The sequence below is a fragment of the Ailuropoda melanoleuca genome, chromosome 6, assembly GCF_002007445.2.
Source record: "Ailuropoda melanoleuca isolate Jingjing chromosome 6, ASM200744v2, whole genome shotgun sequence".
NCBI lineage: Eukaryota > Metazoa > Chordata > Mammalia > Carnivora > Ursidae > Ailuropoda > Ailuropoda melanoleuca.
In genome coordinates, this window is record NC_048223.1 from 72,044,244 (window position 1) to 72,070,677 (window position 26,434).

General features: G+C 40.1%; 1 protein-coding gene and 1 non-coding gene across 2 annotated transcripts in view; one reads left to right on the forward strand and one right to left on the reverse strand.

The window, feature by feature from the left end:
• Nucleotides 1–26,224, reverse strand: part of CTNNA3 (catenin alpha 3) — a 1,722,523-nt gene extending 1,696,299 nt beyond the window's left edge. The window contains exons 1-2 of the mRNA XM_034662590.1: nucleotides 26,003–26,224; nucleotides 14,916–15,045 (exon numbers count right to left, since the gene is read on the reverse strand). The gene's annotated coding sequence lies outside the window, so the exon portion shown is untranslated. The remainder of the gene's footprint in view (nucleotides 1–14,915; nucleotides 15,046–26,002) is intronic.
• On the forward strand, nucleotides 13,686–13,767 carry TRNAS-UGA. The gene has a single exon. It is a non-coding gene; the product is annotated as a tRNA-Ser (tRNA).
• Nucleotides 26,225–26,434: the final 210 nt, after the last annotated feature.

Here is a 26,434-nt window from a genome sequence, read left to right on the forward strand (position 1 = left end):
ACAATGGTTAATTTTATGTCCATTGAACCTCAATTTTTTTAAAAAATGCATATAAGCAAAACAAAAGATTGGTTTTTCATAAGACAACTTTCACAGTTTTCAAGTCCTTTAAAGATTCTTGCTCCTGACATTTTACAAGAGAAAAAAACTTAAAATTTTGGACTTTTTATGTATAAACCCAATGAGCAAATAACTTTGATTGATAATCTCCCGAAAGCATTTAATTTGATTGGTGTACCCCACCCACTTGGTTCTTCATTTACTCTCCCTTCTCTTTTGAAACTGCAGTCCCAGTCCAACTTCACACGTTATTCATACTTCCAGGGGGAAAAAAAAAAAAACTCAGAAAATTCTGAGTAAAATTTTACACATATTGGGGCTAAAAAGTAGAGAGGTAAGTGGGTTACTTTTAACTATATCAGATTCAAATGGCTTGCATCTTACAAAATAAATACAAAGTTACGCCTTCATTGGCCCTTTTCTTGGGAATATTTTAAAAGAATGTTGACATCTTGTTAAACTGTGATTGAACCTACAATTTTTACACACACTATCAAACACATGCATGAATAAAGATATTTTCACATATGCAAAGTTGAAAGATATATCTCCCTTCTCATTCACTCTTTCTGAGGAAGCTACTGTAGTATATGTACCCCTAAACTGAGAAAGTAAACAATGAAGGAGGATGATGTGATCCAGCAAACAATAAAATACGTAACAGAGAGAACTGAAGAAAGATCCCAAGATGACAGGTGAGCAGTAGGTTTAAGAGAAACTGGTCCAGATTAGAGCAGAAGACAGAAGGCTCTAGAAGGGATACTGGACAAAAGGAAGGAAGGAAAGAAAAAAGGTAGGAAGGAGAAAAGGAGGGAAGGAGGAAAGAGGGAGCAAAGAATAGATGGCAGGAGAGTGGAAAAGAAATCTATTATCTGACATGTTTAAATATAATGAGAGATTAATAGTTCTGTCAGAGAATTTACAGATGAATTAGTGACAATCATATAGAAAATTAAGCAGACAAAAAAGAATAATATAATCATTAATGCCCGGGAAAACAAAGATTCTAGTAGAAAGGAAATGCAATCATGGTATACTACGTGGCTTAGCTATGAATGAATAATAATCATATAATCACAGTAATATGAACACTGAATATTGTTTGAACCAAATATCATCATATAATTTAAAAGGTAAGATTTTTAAAAAGCTGAAGCCTATATAGTAAAAAATCAAGAGATAAAATCTCAAGCTAAAAATTCAAGAAATAGTATAAGAATATTGTTTAGAACACTAGCATTAAGGGCTGCCTGGCTGGCTCAGTCGTAGAGCTTGTGACTCTTGATCTCATGGTTGTGAATTTGAGCCCCACACTGGGTGTAGAGATTACTTAAAAATAAAAAAAAGCTGCAATTAAAAATGAGAATAAACAACGATAAGAGTTAAAGGTGGTTATCGTATCTGGAGAATGAGACATGAGAAGGGGAAGCCTGGGATAGGGAATGCTGTTTTTTCATTAAAAAATGTTGTCATACTAGTTTTTTTTTTAATTAAAGTATAGTTGACATATATTAGTTTCAGGTGTACAACATAGTAGTTCAACACTTATATACATTATAAAATGCTCATCATGATAAGTGTAGTTACCATCTGTCAATATACAAAACTATTGACTAGTGACTACTGTCACTATACAAAATTCTCATGCTCTATATAACCCAAAGTCAATTACAGGAAGAAGCATCACCTACAGACCCCAACAGAAGCATTCTCAACAGCAAAGAATCAGGATTACAGGTCCCAACAGGGAAAAATGGACACTGCATCTCCCACAAGTCTGTTTCTTTTTTTTTGTTGCTGTTTGCTCATAGTTTTGTTTTTTAGATTCCACATATAAGTGAAATCATATGGTATTCGTGTTTCTCCATCTGACTTATTTCACCTGGCATAATACCCTTTAAGTCCACCATGTTGTCACAAATGGCAAGATTTCATCCTTTTTTATGGCTGAGTAATATTACATTGTATATATGTACCACATCTTCGTCATCCATTCATATATTGATGGACACTTAGATTGCATCGTACCTTGGCTACTGTAAATAATGCTGCAATAAACATAACAGTACATTTGTCTTTTATACTAGTTTGCCTTTTTTAAAGATTTTATTTATTATTTAGTTTAGAGAGACAGAGAAAGTTTGAGTGGGGAGGGGGGTAAGGGCAGAGGGAGAGAAAGAAAATCTCAAGCAGACTCTGCACTGAGCACGGAGCCTACATGGGGCTCAATCTCATGACCCCAAGATCATGACCTGAGCCAAAACCAAGAGTCAGATGCTTAACTGACTGAGCCACCCAGGTGCCCCTATACCAGTTTGCTTTTAACAAGTGTTTGTATTTTTAGATAAAAAGTAAAGCTTAATTGAAAAAACTTATTCACAGATTTCTATGACACCAACCACTGGGCTTGTATTTTAAAAATCAAACAGGGGTATGTGGGTGGCTCAGTCGGTTAAGTGTCTGCCTTCCACTCAGGTCATGATCCCAGAGTTCTGGGACTGAGCCCTGTGTTGGTCTCCCTGCTCAGTGGGAAGCCTGCTTTTCCCTCTCTCTGTCCCTCCCCCCACTCATGCACACACACACACACACACACACACACACACACACACACACACACACACTTGCTCCCTCTCTCTCAAATAGAATTTTTTAAAAATAAAAAATTAAATTAAAATCAAAGTACTAGGTTATATAAAACAATTATCTAAATGGCTTAAATTAAAACACGCTTATGAGTAAATAGATAGTCATTTAAGTTAAAATCTTGTTTGAGTATCTAAATGGGATGTGGTCTTAGGAAAAACGTGTCATAAAAATCACAAAAATCATAATCTTTACAAACCACTGTTGACTTAATCCTCTTGATCAATAAAAACCTCATGCTACTAATTTCACCCAAACTGAGAAGTCCTTTTTGCATGTTGTAAGCACTTCTTATTGACATAACTTTCTAATTAAAAATGCACAGTTTTAGGATTAAAAATGTAACTCTTCATTTCAAAGCTCATCAGTAACAGAATGGCCCTAAATCTTACTATATATTTACTTGAATAATGAGCCAACAACACAAAAATGGGCAGTTTTGTAATCAAGATAGAGTATGAAATTAGATTAAATGTCTTTTTTTTTTTTAAAGATTTTATTTATTTATTTGACAGAGAGAGAGAGACAGCCAGCGAGAGAGGGAATACAGGCAGGGTGAGTGGTAGAGGAAGAAGCAGGCTCCCAGCGGAGGAGCCTGATGTGGGGCTCAATCCCAGGACTCCAGGATCACGCTCTGAGCTGAAGGCAGACGCTTAACAACTGAGCCACACAGGCACCCCAGATTAAATGTCTTTTAACATACCATCTCTCTCACGACATATTACTTTCTCATTATTTTTTCATTTGCCCATATAACTCTATAAGACCTGAGTATTGAAACTATGCAACATAACTTATCAAGAAAATATTAGAATTAGGTTAAAGATGACAAATTGAGCACAGCCTTATCTTCTCTTCCTCTCAAGACTCCACTAAAATTATGAAATCGAACAAACAAGATGAGCTTCTAAATGACCACAGAGCAAACACACCAAATCTGGAAAAGTGTTTATGGGGGAAACGCTCAGAGATAGCCAACAGCGGTAGGTTCACAGTCCCCAACTGCCCATTACATAACTAAGAATGTAATCCATTCACTATGTAGTATATGTACTTCTTCAAGAAGAAAAAAATTAAATAATGCAGAAAGAATTGTAATGAGTTACGCATGTATCTATATTACATGTGTTTATTTAAACTTTTAATTAAAAAATAGTAAAGTTCAGTTTTAGAAAAGCTGAGATTAAAAAATAAAGTGACCCACATAAATTTTCTTTGAAAAATTGCTTCTATAATTCCAATTCATACAATCTGATTTTTCCCAAAAGGGTATGAGGTCAAATCATGATAAATCTATTTAAATGTATCAAATCTATTTGGCTGTGGCATTTCAAATATAATATATCTGTAATAGAATTCTAGATTCCTAAGTACTCACCCTCCATTCCTAGGTCTCCTATCCTCCTATTCCTAGATCATACCGATATCCCACCTCGGTGTCTTTACTCAACATCAAAGAGGCTGTTCTCCACTCAGAGAGGAACCCAAGGACTTCCGGCGGTATGCATTCCCTTCTATTGCTCAAAACAATTCAATTCTGGCCCTAAATGTGTACTTGCCACTCAGCAAAATAAGAACGGGACTTGCCTTCCTTAAAAAAGAGTTTAACAACATCTTTTGTTATTGGAGCCTGTTCCCCACAAACACCCCACTACTAGCCCCTCTACCACTCCAAGTGTCTTATTCCTTCCTACCATATTTACTTTTGTTCCTGGGAGGCATTCTGGAAAACAGGACTTTCTCCAGCCTACTACACTGCCACTGATGTTTTAGTAACACTTATACGTAAACATTCTGGGCAGCTCCATGGTGGCCAGAACCTAAATTTGGTTCTGGTCTTAAGAGATTAAAAATATAAAAATATAAAAGAAACCACGGCCCAATCCTTCAGCAACTTATAGTTTCTCTTTCCATGAAAAGGCTGCACCTGGGGGCGCCTGGGTAGCACAGTCGTTACGCGTCTGCCTTTGGCTCAGGGCGTGATCCCAGCGTTCCAGGATTGAGTCCCACATCGGGCTCCTCCGCTGGGAGCCTGCTTCTTCTTTTCCCACTCCCCTGCTGTGTTCCCTCTCTCCCTGGCTGTCTCTCTGTCACATAAATAAATAAAAAATCTTAAAAAAAAAAAAAAAAAGGCTGCACCTGGACCATTCAGAGGGAGACCGATTTTCAGAAAACACTTAACCTCCACCAGAGAATTTATTTTAATGTCTCATAATAACCACACTGAGATTCTTGTTATTATTCCTAGCCTAAACTCTTCCAGGTGCAGGAACTCTTTCAGTTCCTTCTATCCTCTATGTAATACCCACTTACAGACTTAGACCTTATTAAATAACCCTTTCCCTTTCTCTTTTTCTGGCCAATCAATTAAATCAATTAAAAATTCACTTAACCTTGGTTCAAATATTAAATCTACATTTTAATTAATTCAGATTAACTTTCCTATTTTTTTAATATGAAACTAAGAAACACATGAAGATGAAACACCTGATTGGGGTCAGAATCAGTGTGCAGATGTGACTGAAAGATTAACAACCATATTACACATTCTGAATCTGGAAGTGAGAGTTGAAGAATCTACTGTTGTTGGGAATTCAAGTCAAAGATATAAAAATTAACTGAGTACTTATCCAGGATAAGGTTCAAGTAAGGAAAAGGAAAAAAAAGTCTCAAAAATCTATCTCCTGAAAAAGTGAGCAATCTAGCAGAGGAAAATAATATTACATTAAAAGATAATTAACATGAGAGTTAAATAATTCATCAAAACAATAAAAAGATACTATTTCTTGCTTATTGTCAAAGATTTAAAAGAATGGTAAGAGTGTGGGCATAAGAAAGTCATGAGTATAGAGATACAAATACTAAGACACTTTTGGTAGAAATACAAACTGGGAAAACATCTCTCAAGGGCAACTTGGCAACATATACCAAACACATACCAAATCTTGAAAAGACCAATTACCAGCATAGAAACTGAATCAGTAATGAAAACACTCCCAACAAACAAAAGTCCAGGACCAGATGGCTTCCCAGGCGAATTCTACCATACTTTTAAAGAAGAGTTAATACCTATTCTTCTCAAACAACTCTAAAATAGAGAAAATGAAGGAAAACTTCCAAATGCATTCCATGAAGCCAGCATTACCCTCATATCAAAACCAGAGAGGCACCACAAAAAAAGATAACCACAGGCCAATATCTCTGATGGGTGTTTGTAAAAATCCTCAACAAAATATTAGCAAACGGAATTCAACAATTCATTGAAAAAATCACCCACTACGATGAAATGGAATTTATTCTTGAGTTGCAAAAGGGTTTTGATATTTGCAAATCAATCATGATACATCACATCAATAAAGGAAAGAATAAGAACCATATGATCATTTCAATAGATGCAGAAAAAGCATTTACCAAAGTACAACATCCATTCATGATAAAAACCCTCAACAAGGTATGTTTAGAGGGAACATACCTCCACATAATAAAGGCCATCTATGAAAAACCCACCGCTAACATCATCCTCAATGGGGAAAAACTGAGAGCCTTTTCCCTAAAATCAGGAACAAAATAAGGATGTCCACTCTCAGCACTTTTATTCGACATAACACTGGAAGTCTTAGCCACAGCTGTAAGACAAAAAAAAAAAAAAAAAAAAAAAAAAAAAGAAATAACAGGCATCCAAATCGGTAAGGAAGAAGCAGAACTTTCACTATTAGCAGATAACATGATGCTATATATAGAAAACCTGAATGACTCCACCAAAAAAACTGCTAGAACTGATAAACGAATCAGTAAAGTTGCAATATACAAAATAAACATACAGAAATCTGTTGCATTTCTATACACCAAGAATGAAGCAGCAGAAAGAGAAATCAAGAAAACAAACCCATTTACAATTGCACCAAAATAATAATATAACTAGGAATAAACCTAACCAAAGACCTGTACTCTGAAAACTATAAACACTGATGAGAGAAACTGAAGACAACACAAAGAAATAGAATGATATTCCATGTTCATGGACTGGAAGAATATTGTTAAAATGTCTATATTATCCAAAGCAATCTACACATTCGATGCAATCCCTACCAAATACCAACAGCATTTTTCACAGAACTAGAACAAACAATCCTAAAATTTATATGGAACCATAAAAGGTCTTGAATAGACAAAGCAATCTTGAAAAAGAAAAGCAAAACTGGAGGCATCACAATTCCAGGCTTCAAGTTATATGATAAAGCTGTAGTAATCAAAAGAGTATGGTACTGGCACAAAAACAGACACATAAATCAATAGAACAGAAAATGCAGAAATAAACCCACAATTATATGGTCAAATAATCTTCAACAAAGCAGGAAAGAATATCCAATGGGGAAAAGACAGTCTCTTCAACAAATGGTGTTGGGAAAACCAGACAGCTACATGCAAAAGAATGAAACTGAACCACTTTCTTATACCAAACACAAAATAAACTCAAAATGGATTAAAGACCTAAATGTGAGACCTGGAACCATAAAAATCATAGAAGAAAGCACAGGCAGTAATTCTCTGACATTGGCCATAGCAACTTTTTTCTAGATAGGTTCCCTGGGGTAAGGGAAACAAAAGCAAAATAAACTACTGGGACTACATCAAAATAAAAAGCTTCTGCGGAGCAAAGGAAACAATCAACAAAACTGAAAGGCAACCTATGGAATGGGAGAAGATATTTACAAATGACATATCTGATAAAGAGTTAGTATCCAAAATATATAAAGAACTTATAAAATTCAATACCCAAAAAACAAATAATCCAATTAGAAATGGGCTGGAGACATAAACAGACATTTCTCCAAAGAAGACATCCAGATGGCCAACAGACACATGAAAAGTGATGTTCATCATTGCTTATCATCAGGGAAAGGCAAATCAAAACTACAATGAGATATGACCTCACACCTGTCAGAATAGCTAAAATCAAAGGCACATGAAACAACAGGTGTTGGCAAGGATGTAGAGAAAAAGAAACCCTCTTAACACTGTTGGTAGGAATGCAAACTGGTGTAGCTACCCTGGAAAACAGTGAAGGTTCCTCAAAAAGTTTAAAATAGACCTACCCGATGATCCAGCAATCATACTACTAGTATTTACCCAGAGAATATAAAAACACTCATTCAAAGGGATTTATGCACCTCTATGTTAATAGCAGCATTATTTACAATAGCCAAATTACGGAAGCAGCCCAAGTGTCCATCAGCTGATGAATGAATAAAGAAGATGTGGTACACATATATTTTCAAAACATTTATTTATTTGAGAGAGAGCACACACAAGCACGCATGTGTGACATTGCACAGGGGGTGGGGCAGAGGAAGAGAGAGATTTCCAAGCGGACTCCGCACTGAGCACGAAGCCCAACACACAGCTCGATCCCACAACCTGAACCGAAATCAACAGTCAGATGTTCAACTGACTGAGCCACCCAGATGCCCTGAGAAGATGTGGTATATAAATACAATGGAATGTTATCCAGCCATTAAAAAGCGAAATCTTATCATTTTTTTTTAAAGATTTTATTTATTTATTTGACAGAGATAGAGACAGCCAGCGAGAGAGGGAACACAAGCAGGGGGAGTGGGAGAGGAAGAAGCAGGCTCATAGCGGAGGAGCCCGATGTGGGGCTCGATCCCATAACGACGGGATCACGCCCTGGGCCAAAGGCAGGCGCTTAACCGCTGTGCCACCCAGGCGCCCCCGAAATCTTATCATTTTTAATGGCATGGATGGAGCAGAGAGTATTATGCTAAAGGAAATATAAGTTAGTCATAGACAAACACCATATGATTTCACTCATGTGTAATTTAAGAAATGAAATAAGCAAAGGGGGAAAAGAGAGAGAGAGAAAAACCAAGAAACAGACTCTTAACTAGAGAGAACAAACTGATGGTTACCAGAGGGAAATTGGGTGGGGGACAGGAATAATAGGTTATGGGTATTAAGGAGTGCCCTTGTCATCATGAGCACTGGGTAATTAAAAACTTTTTTAAAATGATTAATGTATCAAATTTATTGCATACTTTAAAGTATAATTTTTTAAAATCTTGATGCCACCAATAAAGTTCTATTCTAATAAAAAAGAAAAAGAAAAGAAGATTCCATTTGTTTTGATTCTATTTCTTTTTTTTTTAATCTATTTTTTTTAAGATTTTATTAATTTATTTGACAGAGAGAGACAGCCAGTGAGAGAGGGAACACAAGCAGGGGGAGTGGGAGAGGAAGAAGCAGGTTCATAGCGGAGGAGCCTGATGTGGGGCTCAATCCCAGAACTTTCACGCTCTGAGCTGAAGGCAGACGCTTAACCGCTGTGCCACCCAGGCGCCCCCTATTTCTTAATTCTTAATTGTCATGGCATTAAGGGACCAATTAGGTAGGAAAATCCTATAAACAAGTTGCTCTAGTGCTGAGTAGGATCTATCTCCAGTCTTCCCAAACATATATGTGTCAGTGATATAATGACTATAAAGCTACCCACAATTAATTGCTTAGGCTTCAAACGTTCAGTCATTCCCAATACAGCAATTCCATATTTATTTCCATCACTTTTCATGATGCCTGTTAACTTCCCAGCTAAACCTTCATTAGGGTTTTGTTGCCAAAAATTTAGTAAATTGTTTTGGCCAACTTGAACTAAGTTCTCTTACATATGTTGTCCAAAATGGATAGAGTAATTCTGCAATCAGTACAGAATTAAATTCAAGAACCTTGAATGGTGGCTAAGCCTCTAAAATTCTGCAGTTGTTGTCAACTTTATTTCTTTCAAATGAGGTACAAAAGCACATAAGGCACCTAAGATAAAATTTCCAGACAGCGCTCATTGATTACTATGTATGTATTTTGTTTGGAATGTCCATAAAAATACAACTGTGTAACAGATAGAACAGGGATTTAAAGAGGATCTGATTGGCCCAGCTTGAGTTATGTGGTGGGCAGGATTCTAAATGGCTCCCATGATCCCAGCCCCAGCTATATGTATGCACCTATATAATCCCCCTCACTTGAGCTGGATCTGTAAACATGATGCAGTAGTCACTTCTGTGATTACCTTATATTACATAAAACTCCACTGTAGTAACTAGAGAGTAATTCTTCTGATGGCCTTAAAGAACCAAGCTACAACCAACTATCATATTGACAGGGCCACATGATAAGGTACAGCCTCTAGCAGCTGAGAGTGATCCTCCCCTGACAGGTAGCAAGTCCTACAACCACAGGAGCTGAATTCTGCCAACAACTAGTGATCTTGGAAGAGGACCCCAAATCTTAGATAAGATCAAAGTCCCAGTCACCACCTTGAGATCTGGTCAGACCCTAAGCAGAGGACCCAGTCAACCCATGACCACAACCAATGACCACATTCCTGACACACAGAAACTGTGAGATGATAAATTCATGTTGTTTTAGGTCACCAAACTTGTTGTAATTTGTTATGCAGCAACAAAAAAACAATGTAAGTCACATGCCTACCCCTCGGCCAGAAGAAGGTGGGATACCTTGACTAACAGCTGAAGTAAGGCTGCATACAATGAGGGAGGAGTGGTCCTCTTTAAGTACAACTGAAGTGTCATCATCAGTTGAGAGGATGGATACTGGGACAAAAACAAACTCACCAGCCACTATATATTCAGTATCTGACATCTCATAGGCCTTCAAAATTTCAATTCACAACTCTCCCCTACTCAGTAGACTTTGTCTACTGCCATACACACACTTCTTGATCTACACGCCACTGGGCCAGAGACTAACAAAGAATACTTGAAGGCATCAAAATCTAGTAAGAACACTGGGCTAACATAACAAACTACAGTCTTGAATCTACCACTAATTAGCTACATGACCTTGGGCAAACCATTCATGGGCCACAGTTTCCTGTCTGTAAAAAAAAAGATTAGACTAGCTTTAATGTCTCTTCCAACATTGAAACTATGATTTTTTTTAATTCAAAAATAAAACCACCAAAATAATTCAAAATAAATTTTGATTGCTGTAAAAAGAACCCATCTGCTCCTAAACACTTGCCTCATCACCCTCAGTATTCTGCCTCTGAAAGTGGCATCAAGAAAGGTTTTTAGAGAAAGCCACAGATATTTACCTTCCACACTTGATAAAAACTACCATATGAAAGAATCTGGGGTTAGTATAGAGGAGGAGGCAATCAGAATCACCAGGGGATAATAAAAAAAAGAAGAAGAATCACCAGGAGACCTTTACAGAGTGAAATGTCCATGGTTGAAAATCAAAGTTCTGGGGTGCCTGGGTGGTACAGCGGTTGGGCGTCTGCCTTTGGCTCAGGGTGTGATCCCGGCGTTGTGGGATCGAGCCCCACCTCAGGCTCCTCTGCTATGAGCCTGCCTCTTCCTCTCCCACTCTCCGTTTGTGTTTCTTCTCTTGCTGGCTGTCTCTATCTCTGTTGAATAAATAAATAAAATCTTTAAAAAAAAAAAAGAAAGAAAATCAAAGTTTTGTGATGTTACTGTCATGAATCATAATACATTTATGTTATAATTATGTTGGAAACATGTATCCTGCTTCTTTTTCCCTTAGCTGCCACTCATTGCATTAAATGGCAATGCTAAAAACCTAAGGTTGCATCTGAAAAAATTCGTCAAGTCACGCGTTTTGAAAACCTATAATAATTTTGATCTCTTGGCTCATTTTCGTAATATGATAAATCAGGAAAAAGGTAATTTCATTTTCCGAAAAGCCTACATTAACTCAAGTAAGCTGAAAATTAAACATTAATGTAGTTATTTCACTTCCGAAATTTTGCAAAGAAATTTTAAAGATTTTTTTTTTTTTTTTTTTGACAGAGATAGAGACAGCTAGCGAGAGAGGGAACACAAGCAGGGGGAGTGGGAGAGGAAGAAGCAGGCTCCCAGCAGAGGAGCCTGATGTGGGGCTCGAACCCATAACGCCGGGTTATCCATAACGCCAGGCTCACACCCTGAGCTGAAGGCAGACGCTCAACCGCTGTGCCACCCAGGCGCCCCGCAAAGAAATTTTAATCACAGTTGTTCTCACCAAATACACATTAACTTTGCAATAGATTCTTTTCCTTTGCAGTCTTCCCTTCCCTGCAAAATTAAACCAAAAAAATGAGCATGAAAACTTCTGGGTAGATTTTTTGGTTAAACTATTTTTTTTTTTAAGATTTTATTTATGTGACAGAGAGACAGCCAAAGAAAGAGGGAACACAGCAGGGGAGTGGAAGAGGAAGAAGCAGACTCCCAGCGTAGGAGCCTGATGTGGGACTCCATCCCATAACGCCGGGATCACGCCCTGAGCCGAAGGCAGACGATTAACGACTGCGCCACCCAGGCGCCCCTGGTTAAACTATTTTAATCAATTCCCATTACTGTCAAGCTTTTAAGCAAGTGAAGAGAATTCCTAAGAGGGGAAGGGAAAGTTAAGAGAAAGAGCTTTCATTAAATATCACCATTTAACTACACAGAAAAAATTTAAAAATATTTCCAAATCAAGATACGACTAGTGAAGCAGTAAAATTAAATGATAGCTTATCTCACAGCACATGTAGAATCTAAGGACAAGATTAAAGGACAGAAATTTATTTCTTCTTAGTCTCTATTGGAAAAGTGCCAAATAAAGTTCACATATATGATAAAATTTATGCCTGGGATCGTGGGGAATAATTTTGTTCCCATATAGTATTCATAGAGGAAACTGGGACCATTCCTATAGCTTTGCCAAATTAAAAACAAACAAAAGATTAAAAAATTATAAAAACAATTTCAAGCCAGATAAAACTTATTTTTATAATTCTTAAGTATTTTGTTCCCCTTCTGCAATTAAATCGATTTAGACACAGCACCATAATTTAGTTAAAGAAATGGTACTGATAAGTCTCAAGAAAATTCACACAGAAAGTGGGGTCACTCAACATCCGGGTTTCCAAAAGGCAAGGATTTGCGTTCCTGTAACACTGTGCGATAGATGGTGAAGTTTCTTTACAGGAACACTTTTAGAATTTTAAAAGTTTAAATTTAAAAAGAAATTTAGAAATTTAGTAAAAGGTTGCCTTTGTTGTTGTTGTTATCGAATCGTGCATCAACAGATAGAACCAGCTGCCGTGGGGTGGGAGAGCGCTCCTCCACGTGCGCGGTTAACAAGCTCTGCGTGCGTCCTTGAGGTGCCCGCGCCAACCCGGCCTCTGTTCCGAGGTAGGCGGCATAGGACCGACCTACCGGTTCTGAGCTTTAACAAAGTAACTCGAAAAAGGGACCCAGCGCTGAAGGGAAAAAATTAATGGTATTTAAAGGGAGAAAGCAGACCTAATGCGCAGAACTTGGTTCTCAAACCACGTCCAATGCTCCTCAACACTTGAGAGCTGAGACCACATTCGGGGCCCGATTTCTTCCAGCAGGGTTCAGCAATAAAGGGACCACTGGGGGAAGAATGAGAGAGTACTGTTTAGGCAGAAGCTGGGGGCAGGCGAGGCTACAGACAGCGACCAGACTCCTTACGCCTCCCTCCATGCAGCACAAAAAGGACTTAAGGCAACGCGCTCAACGTGGGAACGCAGCCGAAGACGCACACCCCCGCAGAAATGCGGAAATTCTCCAGAGCGCAGGCCCGCAGCACTGAATAGGATAGGTCTTTGTTTCACAGCTATCTCGATTACCTAAGGAGGAAGTGGGAGGGCAAAAACGTGGTCGGCGACTAGAAGCCAAGCAACTTTGCGGTTTTCGGAGCTCAGAGAAGGAAAGAGTTTCCCAGACCTTCTACTTAAAGGAGTTTACTTAAACTACTTAAGGGAATTTCTATTATTTCTCCGTTTCCACGATATAGTTCACACAATTTGAGCGGTCAACCTCTGACGCCTCTCCGAACCGAGCTGGGGAGTTTGTAGGCCCCGCCTTTTAGTGAGCGCGGCGCGCGTGCGCGCAGTTATTGCACTAAAGTGTCTCGGCGTTTATTTTGTCTCCGTAGCAGCGATGGCCGAGTGGTTAAGGCGTTGGACTTGAAATCCAATGGGGTCTCCCCGCGCAGGTTCGAACCCTGCTCGCTGCGGAAGCAGGTGGCTTCTATTTTCTTCATTTTAAATGATAATCGTTACTCTAACTGCAGCATTTCCCTTCCTACTAGCCAAATGGCTCACCAACAGAGAAGTTTAACGTGTTAAAGAAAAGCCAATAAATGTCAGCGCCGCAAACGTACTCTGTTTACGCTAAAGGGCAAAATCTTCTGTTGTCCTAACCCGCAAGGTAACGGTTTTAGAATCTTGTTACACAATGTGAAGAAAAGTTCGCAAGATAAAAATAAAGTAAGGTAAATATTGGCACAATTTTATGGGCTATCACAGCCCAAACAAGCTATCATATTAAAACTGGTGGGGGGGGGGGGGGGGAGGNGGCGTGGATGGACTAAATAGGTGATAAGCACAGGGTGATACATGGAAGTGTTGAATCACTACGTTGTACACCTGGAACTGATAAAACACTGTGTGTTGACTATACTGGAATTAATTAATAAAAACTTTAAAAAAAATAAAATAAAACTGATGGCAAAGCTAATGCTACTTCTTCAATCCCAGAATCAACTTCAACAATTCCCCCGCTGCATGAAATGGGAAATAAGAATGTTTAAAAGTTTGACTTCTATACCATGATAGATACATCCGCAGAATGGAACACTGCATGCAGCCACTAAAGTGATAGTGATGACATGAAAAGGCCTTCTCAGTTTTGCCAAATGCAAAATGTTGGACAGATTGGAAAACAATATATATTATGATCACATTTTTGTTTATTTGTAGAGTCATTTTTGTGGCAAGAATGGGAAAAAATGCCTAAATGGGGGCTGGAAAGAAATAATCAAATTGTTAGCACTAATTATCTATGGGTAGTGGAATTTGGGAGGATTTTAACGTTTTTAACAGTTTTTTTGTTTACCTGAGTTTTCTAAAATTTGTATATTGACCCAGTATTTTTTTAATAATAAAAGAATATTGTGAGGTTAGTCATTGAGACGGTACACATCCTCTTTCTGTTCCCTTTCACCCACTCTTGTAATCGCCCTCCCACTTCATGCTTTCCAGGTGTTCTTAATGGAGTTCCCTAACACTTCAATGCTGGGGATAACTTTCTGTGGTACCTGAAGTAGAGTCCACCCCCACAGCCCCCATCCCATTTGAGAGGTGGCTGAACATATACACTCACCACATTCACATCTTCAATCCATCCTCTCTGCCCAATCCTACCTCTTCTGTCCCCATTGAAGTCACTTATAAATGGTTGTATTGGTTTCCTCTCTGGTCTCCTTCGCTCTTCCAATCAGGATCACATTCAGCTGCAAATAACAGAAAATCCAACTCTAGTGACTTAAAAACACACGGGGTTTGTCTCAAGAAATCTGGCAGTAGGCAAGTCTCAGATGAAACAGGGAACAGGGCTCTTCCCATCTTCTTGTTCTGCCATTTTAATGCGTAGGCCTTGTCCCCTGCTTGTTGTCTCATCATCCTAAATGGTTTCTATATTTCCAGAGCTCACATCCGTATTCGGCTAGAAGGGGAGAGACAAGTTTATGTCTCATTTATTTGAATGGTGTAACATGGCTATCATTAGCTCAAGGAACTCTAGCTGGGTGTATAGCTACCCAAATCAAAATTGGAATTTCATTGGTAAGGAAGAAGCATGAATGGATACTGAGTGGACAACTAACTGAATCTGCCACACCCCTCTAACAGGAAAGTCGAACTTGTAGGCATAAAGCCTTGGAAACAAGTCCCCTGTCTGCCGTCCCAGCCCTCCTTCCCTTCTCTCCCATCTCCTTTGAGTTATTAGCAGGCCTCCCCCGTTGCATGCTAGTTCATGCCTTCAAACCTTCCTACATATTCACCTGGAATATCTTTGTCTTGCCTTCTTCCTTCTCCCCTCATGAGGAAAAGAGGGCTGCCCATCATTTGAACTTCCTTTCTATTTAGAGGACTTTCTCTCTTTTTGAATCCAGGTATGAGACTGCAACCCATCCTCCTGCCCCATCCCCATCATAGAAGCTGAAAAAGCCACCTATTTGCTTTTCACCTGCAACTTTCCATCAGAGTTATTAATGCAAAGAAGCAGGGAGGGAAAGGATCCATCCTAGTGGTGAGCAGAGGCTAATGACCCCCGCAGGCACTGCTAACAGCAGCAACACTGAGGCTGCAATTGGGGTTTCCAGTTGTTCAACATCTACTGACATTACTGTCTATACCAGATTGATTTTGTGACGTCATTCTGAAACAATCTTGGATTATGCCTAGCCAACTTACTCCTCTCCCATTCTCCAAAAGTGGCTTTGCAGCCTTCTTGGTAATTCTATGAACTGTTCAAAATCCTTCTAGTAAGACAGTAAATTATCTGCTTAAATCAACCCAGTTTTGTTTTGTTTTGTTTTGTTGTTTTTTGTTTGTTTTTTTGCTTCCAAATACCGGATATAGTTTCCCTCCTCACCCCACCAACATGATGGAAACTCATGTTTTCTATTCAAGTATCACCTTGGGGATAAAGCATTCCTGCAATTCCCCAGGTTGACTCATAAGACCCTTTTATATTCTCCTATTCCCTATTATAGCAAGGATCACATTGAAATATTTCTGTTTGCCTGTCTTCCAACTAAGTGCTAATTTCCCTGCAAATATATAAAGGGATCGTGTCTCTCATCATACCCCTGCCTAACGCAGAAAAGGTAATCAATAAATTTGTAATGAAGGACTGAATCAATATATGAGTAAGCACAAAAAACCACACTCCACCCCAAGAATGCCCCAGAAAAGGGGATGGAGGTGGCTATTTTCCTTTTGAATGTCACCAACCTTTGCTTTAGTATGAGTTAATTTAATATATAGTATCCTTCTCTCAGAATACTTTTAATTTAAGAGGAGAGAGAGAACAGAACTCGAACAATGTATCCCTCCTTCCCGTCCCATTGCCTTTCCTTTTCTTATTGCTTCCTCACCTTCTCTTACTTTTCCTTGCATTCCCTTGTCTTCTAGCACTGAAAGGGCAGATTAAGCCAGGAGGCAAGCACCTGCAACACCTTCTTTTCCACGGTCAACTCCCATTCCCATCTCCCTGAGAGTGGTTCACTTTCACGCTGGCCTCCATATAACCTGATGTCAGCTCTCTCCATGGCAGAGACTCACGGAAAGGAAAATCCATGGAAGACTTTAGAAGGGAGACGTGGAAGAGGTTCTGCGATGCGCTCCTCAGAGGAAGGACACTACTTTTTCTCTTCTTTCCCTTCTTTCTCTTCTCCAGAGTCCTCCCATGCTCTCACCCTCCTGTGCATCCCCTGGAGCCTGCTTTTTCCAATCCAACTTCACAAGAGGCATGATCTTGAAAATTGCCCCTCCAGACCCCAACTTTTTCACTCCTTTATGATACAGAGCAATTCTCTAGGCATTGGCCTCTGTGTGCCCAGCAATCAAAGAGCCTCCTCTTAGAAGACAGAAGAGGTTATAAATACGACACCGAAGTCTCCTTTTTCCCTAAATATTTCTCTACTCACTTCTAGTAATAAAAGATAAATCCTGCAACTTCCCAGAATCCAAAGGTTTTAAATGTAAATAGTTTTGCGGGGCGCCTGGGTGGCACAACGGTTAAGCGTCTGCCTTCGGCTTGGGGCGTGATCCCGGCGTTATGGGATCGAGCCCACGTCAGGCTCCTCTGCTATTAACCTGCTTCTTCCTCTCCCACTCCCCCTGCTTGTGTTCCCTCTATCGCTGGCTGTCTCTATCTCTGTCAAATAAATAAATAAAATCTTTTAAAAAAATAAATGTAAATAGTTTTGCAAATGCAGAACTGTTGCAAACGAATTGTTTGCAAATGCAGAGCTCATAATCACCCGTTCCCTTCCAAATCCAGGTCCTTCTCCATGTTCTTCACCCAGTTTGTGGCATCTCCAGCCACAGAGCAGGACACACCACTTGGAATCACCCTGATACTTCCTATCTTTCACTACATTTCCTATCCAACCCAAGTGCCACGAAGTTTACCCCGAAGTATGCTCAGAATCCACTTTGTTCCAAATCTACCTCTACCCCCCAGTCTAAACCAACAGGACCTCTCACCTCCACTACTGCTCAGCCTCCTGTCTTCTACTCTTCCTCCCTTCCAATCTGTTGTCCATAAAAGAAAATTTTCTTTAAAATGCACATTTGATCTTATAACCCTCCTCCTGAAAACCCTTCTGGGGATTCCCATGTGCTCTTAACAATACAGACTAAAATCCTTGCATGAATCCACGTCTTCCAATGATCCAACCAGCATATCTCTTGGGCTTCTCCCATTCATTCTCTAGCCAGATGTACTGTCCTTTCTTTTAGTTCCTTGAAGAGACCAGACTCTTTCTCAGCTTAGGAATTTTACCCATTCCAATATCATCCTCTCTTTAAATTGGTTAGGTCCCCTTCTTATATGATTTTGTACCATTCTATTCTATTTTTCACAACACTTACGCAACTATGTAGTACATTAATATGAATATGTGCTTGATCTCTCCTTGTGTGTGAACATGCGTGTGGCGTGTCTGTGTGTGCGTGTGTGTGTGTGTGTGCATTTAACCAGTAGATCTCCTTATCTTGTACTTAGTGGGCCCTCAATAAATAATTTCGTTGAGCAACATTTGTGGTCGGGAAAGTCAGAGGTCTCAGAATACCTGACGTAGTGGAAGATAGAGTCTCTAGGGAGGGTGGGTAGACTCTGTTTTCCTTTAACTTTGGGAGTTGAATCAAAACTGTGCCTGAAGAGATTTGTGCCCTGACTGCATAGATCAGCAGGAATATTGCAGCGGAACCTCCTGATATATTGCGGTTCTGTTTAGTGTGATTTATGAAGCTGTTATTTTGTTTTAACACACCATGTTCGCTGTAAAGGAGCTTCATCCCCAGAGGTTTCATTAATGGAGGCATTGTTGTGTAGTGAGGCAGTGGAAAAGGGATTGAGAGATAGGGCTGGCCTAGGACATGTGTAAAGCTTGTATTCTAAGTCCCTTCTGGTTTTGACAAGCCCCCCAGGCCCACTTTTGGAAACCTTGCTCTCCAGTGTGCCATGTCCCCAAGAACACTTGATCTTAGGCCCTCTCTTTACAGTAGAATATAAGCGACTAACGGAGATAGCTAAGCCTTAGCCCCTGCAGAGTTAGAGAGACAGAAGTTCTGATACTGGAATTTGCAGATGACTTGTTCTATTTGAAGCACTGATGGAAAAAAACTTAGAGCCTTCAGCTCTTGTTCTAAGGACTAGTTTGCTTCCCAACCTACACGAAGTTGATCAGTCAATTCACCCAAGCTAATAGTCTGGATGTCATGGGAAATGAGTTATTTCCATTTCCTTCCTATTCTCCCAACATCTACTCATCTGTCTTAGGTCTGGGGACATGCTTTCAGGGATTGGATTCTGAGACCTAAAGACAGGATGCGATAGACTTAGATTTACCTTTGCTGCTTCTGTCTGGCACTGGGCTGCACGGGACGCATGAGAGAGCAAGGCCAGGTCTCCTTTGACATCTCTAGGCCATTCAGAAGCCTCCAGTAACACAGAATGTGGCCCATGGGCTTTATGCTCTTTATACTCTCTGCTGCTTGAGGTCAGGGGTAGAGAAAAGTCAGGCGTTGGTAAGCTCACTCAGGTACTGAGGTAGGCCACAGCCCCAGCCTGGTTAGCTCATAAGACCCATGGTCCCATCCAAGGGATCTCAGAGTTCTTTGTTCCTTCACACCACATTTGTTCCCAAAGACTTTTAGGGAATATGTTTCCCTCCCAAACATATTCATCTAAGACAAGATTCTCAGAGTACTTGTCCAGTGAGGGAACTTTAGACACAGTTTACCGGACAACACTCACTAATCGTTCCAAGAGATCAGTATATACAGTGTCCATATAAAAGGTACTTATCTTCCAGATGGTAAGACACATACATCAGTGGAGACAGACTTAGTGTTTTAAAATTATGTATGTTAGGATGTTGGAGCACAGAAATACCACACTTGTGTTTTATACATGCCTCTAGTGCAGAGATCAGCAAACTTTCCATAAAAGGTCAGCTAGTAAATATTTTAGGCTTTGTAAGCCATGTAGTTTCTGTGGTAACTACTCAACTCTGCCTTTGTAGCATGAAAGAAGCCATAAACAAATGAGTGTGGTCATGTTCCAATAAAACTTTATTTTCAAGGGCAGGCAACAGATTGGATTTGGCCCAGAGGCCAGAGGACTCACCCCAGTGTAATAAAAAGGTCTTTCCAGTTTATAACTGTTAAGATATGATTAACTGGGACACTGTTAAGAGGCTACTTAACATATCTATAAAATCTTAAGATTTTCATTAACATAAATATAACCAAGAAAAGACATCAATAATATATGCATGAGACAAAACTGGGAGTGAATGTTTTCTAAGATCATTTTATCTGAATACATCAGAAGAGCCCAGAACCTTCCAGAATCTTCTCCCGTACATTGTACTTTTCTGTTCCACTCACCGATGAGACTGATAGGGTGCAGACCCTGGTAATGCTTGCTCCTTTTCTCCTCTTTCTATAGTTTGTGACATAGGCTACTGCTCTGAAAAAAGAAATGCTCTATCTGTATGCACGGTTGTAAACAAAACCCTGCACCTTACACACTGGCAGGTTTATTTGTGAAGTACCTTGACGTACCTTTGGGAAGAACAGGGGCTTTGAAGTCAGAGCCACCAGGCTTCATGGCCATGCTAATCTTCCCTGTATCATTGCAATTTCAGTGTATGTGCTGCTGAAATGAGCACCAGAACCACCAGGCTTCAAATCCAGGCTCCTTCGCTTTCCTGCTGTATAACTTCAGGCAGGTGACTTAGACTCTCTGAGCCCTAGTTTTCTTATCTACTAAGTGGTAATAATTATTCCTTGTACTTCATGGTGCAGGAATAACTGCCATTTTCTGAGCTCCAACCAGAGGCCAGGCACTGTGATAAGTGCTTTACATACATTATCTCATTTAACCCTCAAAACAGGCCACAGCTAGTTTACTGCTGAGGAACAGAGGATGAGATCTCATGCTATTACTTCCCTTCCTTTTTACCCAGAGCAAGTCCTTCATAAAGGTGTCTGGGATCATCCTGAGGAACCCCTGGACAGGAATAAAAGAGGCTGTTTAATTCATGTTACCGGAGTGGAATTTTCTATGCTTTATTGTCTCTCTGAGCTGGATTGTCTCTCTAAACTGAGCAAGTTCCCTGGGAGTTGATGTACAAAGCTGCCCAGAGCTGGCTCTGGCCAAGGACATGTTTAGGACTTTATGAGGCCCTTCTCTCAGAGGCATGTCGTTACCTTGACATTCTCTCCTAGGTGAGCCTTTTTTTTTTTTTTCTGATGCCTTTTATAGTTCACTATTGGTTTTACAAATATAATTTCCCAGACTGTGTTACAGTCCTTTTTCCAGCTCCACTTCCTCCCAATTTTTAATTAAATCATAATTTGCTTATTGAACAGGTAATATAGTCTCATGGTTCAAAATCATAATGGCTCCCTCCTCCCCCTGTCCTCCTGCCACCCATGTCCCCTTCCTGGACCACCAATGACCAGTTTCTCATCTTTTCTTTCTCTATGCACATGCAAGAATATACATAGCTTTTATACAAACTTTAGCATACCATACAAAGTGTCGTGAACCTTCTTTTGTTATTTTAAAATATATCCTGAACATCTTTCTGTATAAAAAGCTTTCTCATTAAAAATGGCCTCTGCCTACTGAAATGCCCTCAGCAGCTAGAGCTCCCTGCGTCAGAATGAAAGGACCATGACTTATTTAACCAAATCCCAATTTACGACAATTAAAATGATTTCCAATCTTTTGATTTTACCAAAAAAAAAAAAAAAGCTTCAAAGAAAATCTTGTATCCATGACATCTTCTAAAGCAGGGATCTCAGTCCCAGTCATCTATTGTCATGTGGAATATAGAGAAAGGAGTCAGCCCTTTGTGCAGATACCAGGAATTGGGCCCAAGAAATCACAGCAGCCGAACAGTTCTAAAAACATAGTCTAAGCTCAATAAAACTGAAAAGGATAATCAATAAAATAAAAGGATAGTATAAACAAATGCCCTAGAAAGAAAAAAGACAGCTCTCCCCTCTGCTAATCTATTCCATTTCCAGGGAAAAGGAAGGGCCCAAAGTGAAAGTGCTCATTTACCTTTTATCATCGCAAATGAGTTAATTCTTGGAAACCGTCTCTCTTCTTCCTCCTTCTGTTTCCTTTCTCTGTCCTTATCTCCATAGTCTACCAGAAACCACTGGACTTTATAGAATTTTTATTGATAATTCAAGGTGCTTCAGTAATAATTCCTGTAGCCACACAGCCTGTGCTAACCCAAATGGCCTTTGAGTGTGGTACTCACCGCCTTTGGCCGTAAAAAGGGCAGCAAAGACTGCATTACAAAGAATGCAGGTCTGGAAACTTACCTGCAGAATGACAAAGGTTATTTACGAGGCGAGAGAGTGACAGGAGGTCCATGGGACCCACTCTCCGTTACTACTTCTACCTGCAGAACCTCTCAGGAGTGAGACGTAGGACTGGAATTTTTTCAGTACCTATGTTAATATGGCACAGTCCCCACTCCTCTGCAAGACTGACTTGAGGGTGGATTCTCGTTAGAAATGAATTTATTTCTAAAATGCAGTCAAAGAGTCTCACAGACACTTTTATCTATTGTTTTTCTTGTTCTTCTTTTTTGCCATGAAAATTAGCCAATATATCGTTCAAATCTCCTTGTGACAATTTGATTTTCGTTTACATTATCCAGACTTGAAAAATGACCACTGCACAGGCAGATCGATGCTTCCTGAGCCACTCTTTTCTAACATATATTAATATAGCAATACCACCTTCAAGTAGTATGTCTTTCTAAATTCTTCTTTGTTTTCCCCCCAATGCTTTTTAAGCTTCATTTAAAAATAAAAATAAAAACAAACACCCTCTCACCATTTTTCCCAGTACTGTTTCTGTAAAACAGTTATCCAGCCTGCTACTGACTAGGCCATATCTTCATATTTCAGTTTTTCAGTGGTTCTGTTTTATTATCTATTATTATCACTACCACATTTGAGAATTTCTCATTGGGGCGAGTGTTTGGCCACTGGAAAAATAGAGATTTTCATCTTTCCAGCTAAAACCCAGCACATGGCTGTAACACTTCCCAGTTATGACTCTTCTACAAAGTCACAGATTCTGGGGAACGCCAGTCACTTGATAAAAATGATAAAAGGATCAAAACACTTGTATCTGTCTTAAAATGTATGATTTACACTTCTATCTTCATGAAAGAAGATATTAGTTGAAAGATGCTTTCCACACAGTGTTCTTTCTTAGAGTTAAGTGTATAGCACTTCCCTTATGCGTCCACATAGACATTTGAAAACGCTTTCAAAGGGGCACCTGTGCCCCAATGTTTATAGCAGCAATGTCCACAATAGCCAAACTGTGGAAAGAGCCCAGATGTCCATCGACAGATGAATGGATAAAGAAGATGTGGGTGTGTGGGTGTGGGTGTGTGTGTGTATGATGGGATATTACTCAGCCATCAAAAAGGATGAACTCTTACCATTTACGTCGACATGGATGGAACTGGAGGGTATTATGCTGAGCAAAATAAGTCAATCAGAGAAAGACAATTATCATGTGATTTCACTCGTATGTGGAATATAAGAAATAGCGCAGAGATGGGGCGCCTGGGTGGCACAGCGGTTAAGCGTCTGCCTTCGGCTCAGGGCGTGATCCCAGCGTTGTGGGATCGAGCCCCACATCAGGCTCCTCCGCTATGAGCCTGCTTCTTCCTCTCCCACTCCCCCTGCTTGTGTTCCCTCTCTCGCTGGCTGTCTCTGTCTCTGTCAAATAAATAAATAAAATCTTAAAAAAAAAAAAAAAAGAAATAGCGCAGAGGATCATAGGGGAAGGGAGGGAAAACTGAATGGGAAGAAATCAGAGAGGGAGACAAACCATGAGAGACTATTAACTATAGGAAACAAGCAGAGGGTTGTTGGAGGGTAGGTGAGTGGACGGAAGGGGTAACTGGGTGACGGGCATTAAGGAGGGCACGTGATGTGATGAGCACTGGGTGTTACATGCAACTGTTGAATTACTGAACTCTACATATGAAACTAATGATAGGGGCACCTGGGTGGCTCAGTCGTTAAGTGTCTGCCTTCGGCTCAGGGCGTGATCCCAGGTCCCTGGGATCGAGCCCCACATCAGGCTCCATGCTCCGCTGGGAGCCTGCTTCTTCCTCTCCCACTCCCCCTGCTTGTGTTCCCTCTCTCATTGGCTGTCTCTCTGTCAAATAAATAAATAAAATCTTTTAAAAAGAAAAGAAAAGAAAAGAAAAGAAAAGAAAAGAAAAGAAAAGAAAGAGAAACTAATGATATACTACATATTGACTAATTGAATTTAAATTAAAAATAAAATAAATAAAATAAAATGTAGGTTTTAGAAGCCTGGCTGGCTCAGTCAGTGGAGCATGTGACTCTTGATATTGGGGTTATGAGTTTGAGCCCCATGTTGGGTGTAGAGACTACTTAAAAATAAATAATTTTTTTTAAAAATAAATAAGTAAAATGTGGGTTTTATTATTATTCAGGTATAGGGAGGTCAACAGATCAGAAGACTGCCACTGAGATTTCCAAGAGGAGGGGGCATGTCACGCCACAGAGATGATGGGTCTATCCACAGACCCTGGGAGCAAGGGAAATATGGGCTCAAGTCTTTTTTTTTTTTAAGATTTTCTTTATTTTTTTGTCAGAGAAAGAACAAGCACAAGCAGGGAGAACTGGAGGGAGAAGCAGGCTCCCCACCAAGCAGAGAGCCTGATGCAGGACTCGATCCCAGGAGCCTAAGATCATGACCTACCCTAAAGGCAGATGCTTAACCAACTGAGCCACCCAGGTGTTCCTGAGCTAGAGTCTTTATTTTGGTTTCTGTGGAAAGCAACAGGTGAGTCAGGGTAAGTAGATTTAAGATTGGCTGATTTGGATGATTTCTACAGGCTCTGAGGCCCAGGGGCTGTCCTTTTTTGTTTGGTACCTGTCCCCCAGGATGATTAGGGCAGGGAAATAGTGCCCTTGAGTATAAAAGCTTGAGGAAGGAGGTGGTGGGGTGTGGGCTCAGGATTGGTTTGTTTGCATACAAGAGGCACAAGAGCAAGTGAATTGTTTCCTGTCTCTAGGAATTGGCTAGCCATGGGAGGAGCAGTCTGTCCAGGTTTAGTAAGGTCTTATAGGTCAAAGCATCAGAAATGCAGAAAATAAAAAGTCATGGTTAATATAGTATCAGTCATTATCTCAGCAGGAAGCAGAAAGCACACTCAGTTTGGGACAATTCTATATGGTTGTTGGTTTTTTTTTTTTTTATGGGTTTAATAAACAATTTACAAAGGTATGGAGAGGGTGCAGAGAAACCACAAGGGACAGAAAAGTTGTCACCACTCCTAGAGGGAGCAGCCACCAGAACCCAGAAGAAAAGTTCTGAAAAGAGGGCTGCCCCAGAAAAGCAGTGACCTCCCTTTAGGGGACACAAATGGTACAAGGTGATCCTGCAAAAGGGTAGCTGCACCTCCTTATTCTTCTCCCTCCTTCTGCTCCCTGGCTGGGCCTCCCCATTGGCCAAATGCAACTGGTCAGCCTCTGCAGCTGAGGACAGCAGAGGGTGGGTCTGAGGGACAAACGGAGATAACCAGGATTCTGCCTTACATACAACTTTGGTGGAGATGGAAAGGCAAAAAAAAACAACCAGATCTGGAGCCTTTTTCACTATCACAGCAACTAGCAAACGCTTTTTGGGTGGATCTTTCTCCTACTATTAGCCCAAAGCTGCCATCTTCTGGCCATCTGAGGAATGGCGACTCGACCTCAGATTTGAAGTAAAATTTCTTAGGGGCCATGCGAACATATTGCAGAGAGGAAAAACCTTTACATTTCATTGTCATACCTTCCATCGACTTTTAATCTGGATAGAACATACTGTGAATTATTTTGAAAGTGGAATAGAAAACATTCAACTCAAAGAAGCACAGAAGTTTAGAATAGAAACCATCCTAAAAACCACCTTGTAAAGAAATAGCCAGGCAGTTCGTAAGCCTAGTCCACCAGAATGCCGGTCTTAATGTATCACTCTGCTAAAATCACTGTATAACAGATTACACAATATTCACATGGTAACTTTGCATCGTGAAATTCTCCCCGTTCCTGAGATGGAATCACTCCTAAGGAACGATCTCACTCCATACTCCTGCATAAACCAACCTGCAAGTGTTTGAAGTGATTTCTCCGGCTCATTTTTCTTCAGGGCTTCAACCGTACATGGATATCTGCAGTTCTGATGTCTTCCCTTGAGCAAAGAAAAATCCTCCCTCCAAGGCCTTGTTAAACACCGAGACTACTCTGTCTCTTTCTTGTTTCCTCTCTGAAACCAATTTTAAGGCTTAACTCTCATCGCTAAAAAGCACAAAACTTTTGACACACAAAAAAATCTACCCCGGGCAAGCACTTTAGTTATCCTGAGCACGGTTTTGGGCATTGTACCAAATGCATCACTCATGCCAAGCACAGGGAGGTGGAGCCGCTGGGAGGAAGAATGAGAGAGGCTTTCAAGCACGGATTCCCAAGTAGGATACGGAAGAGGGACCTGGCAGAGCCCAGAGATGAGTTAAAACAGTTACGTGCAGACAAATGGCG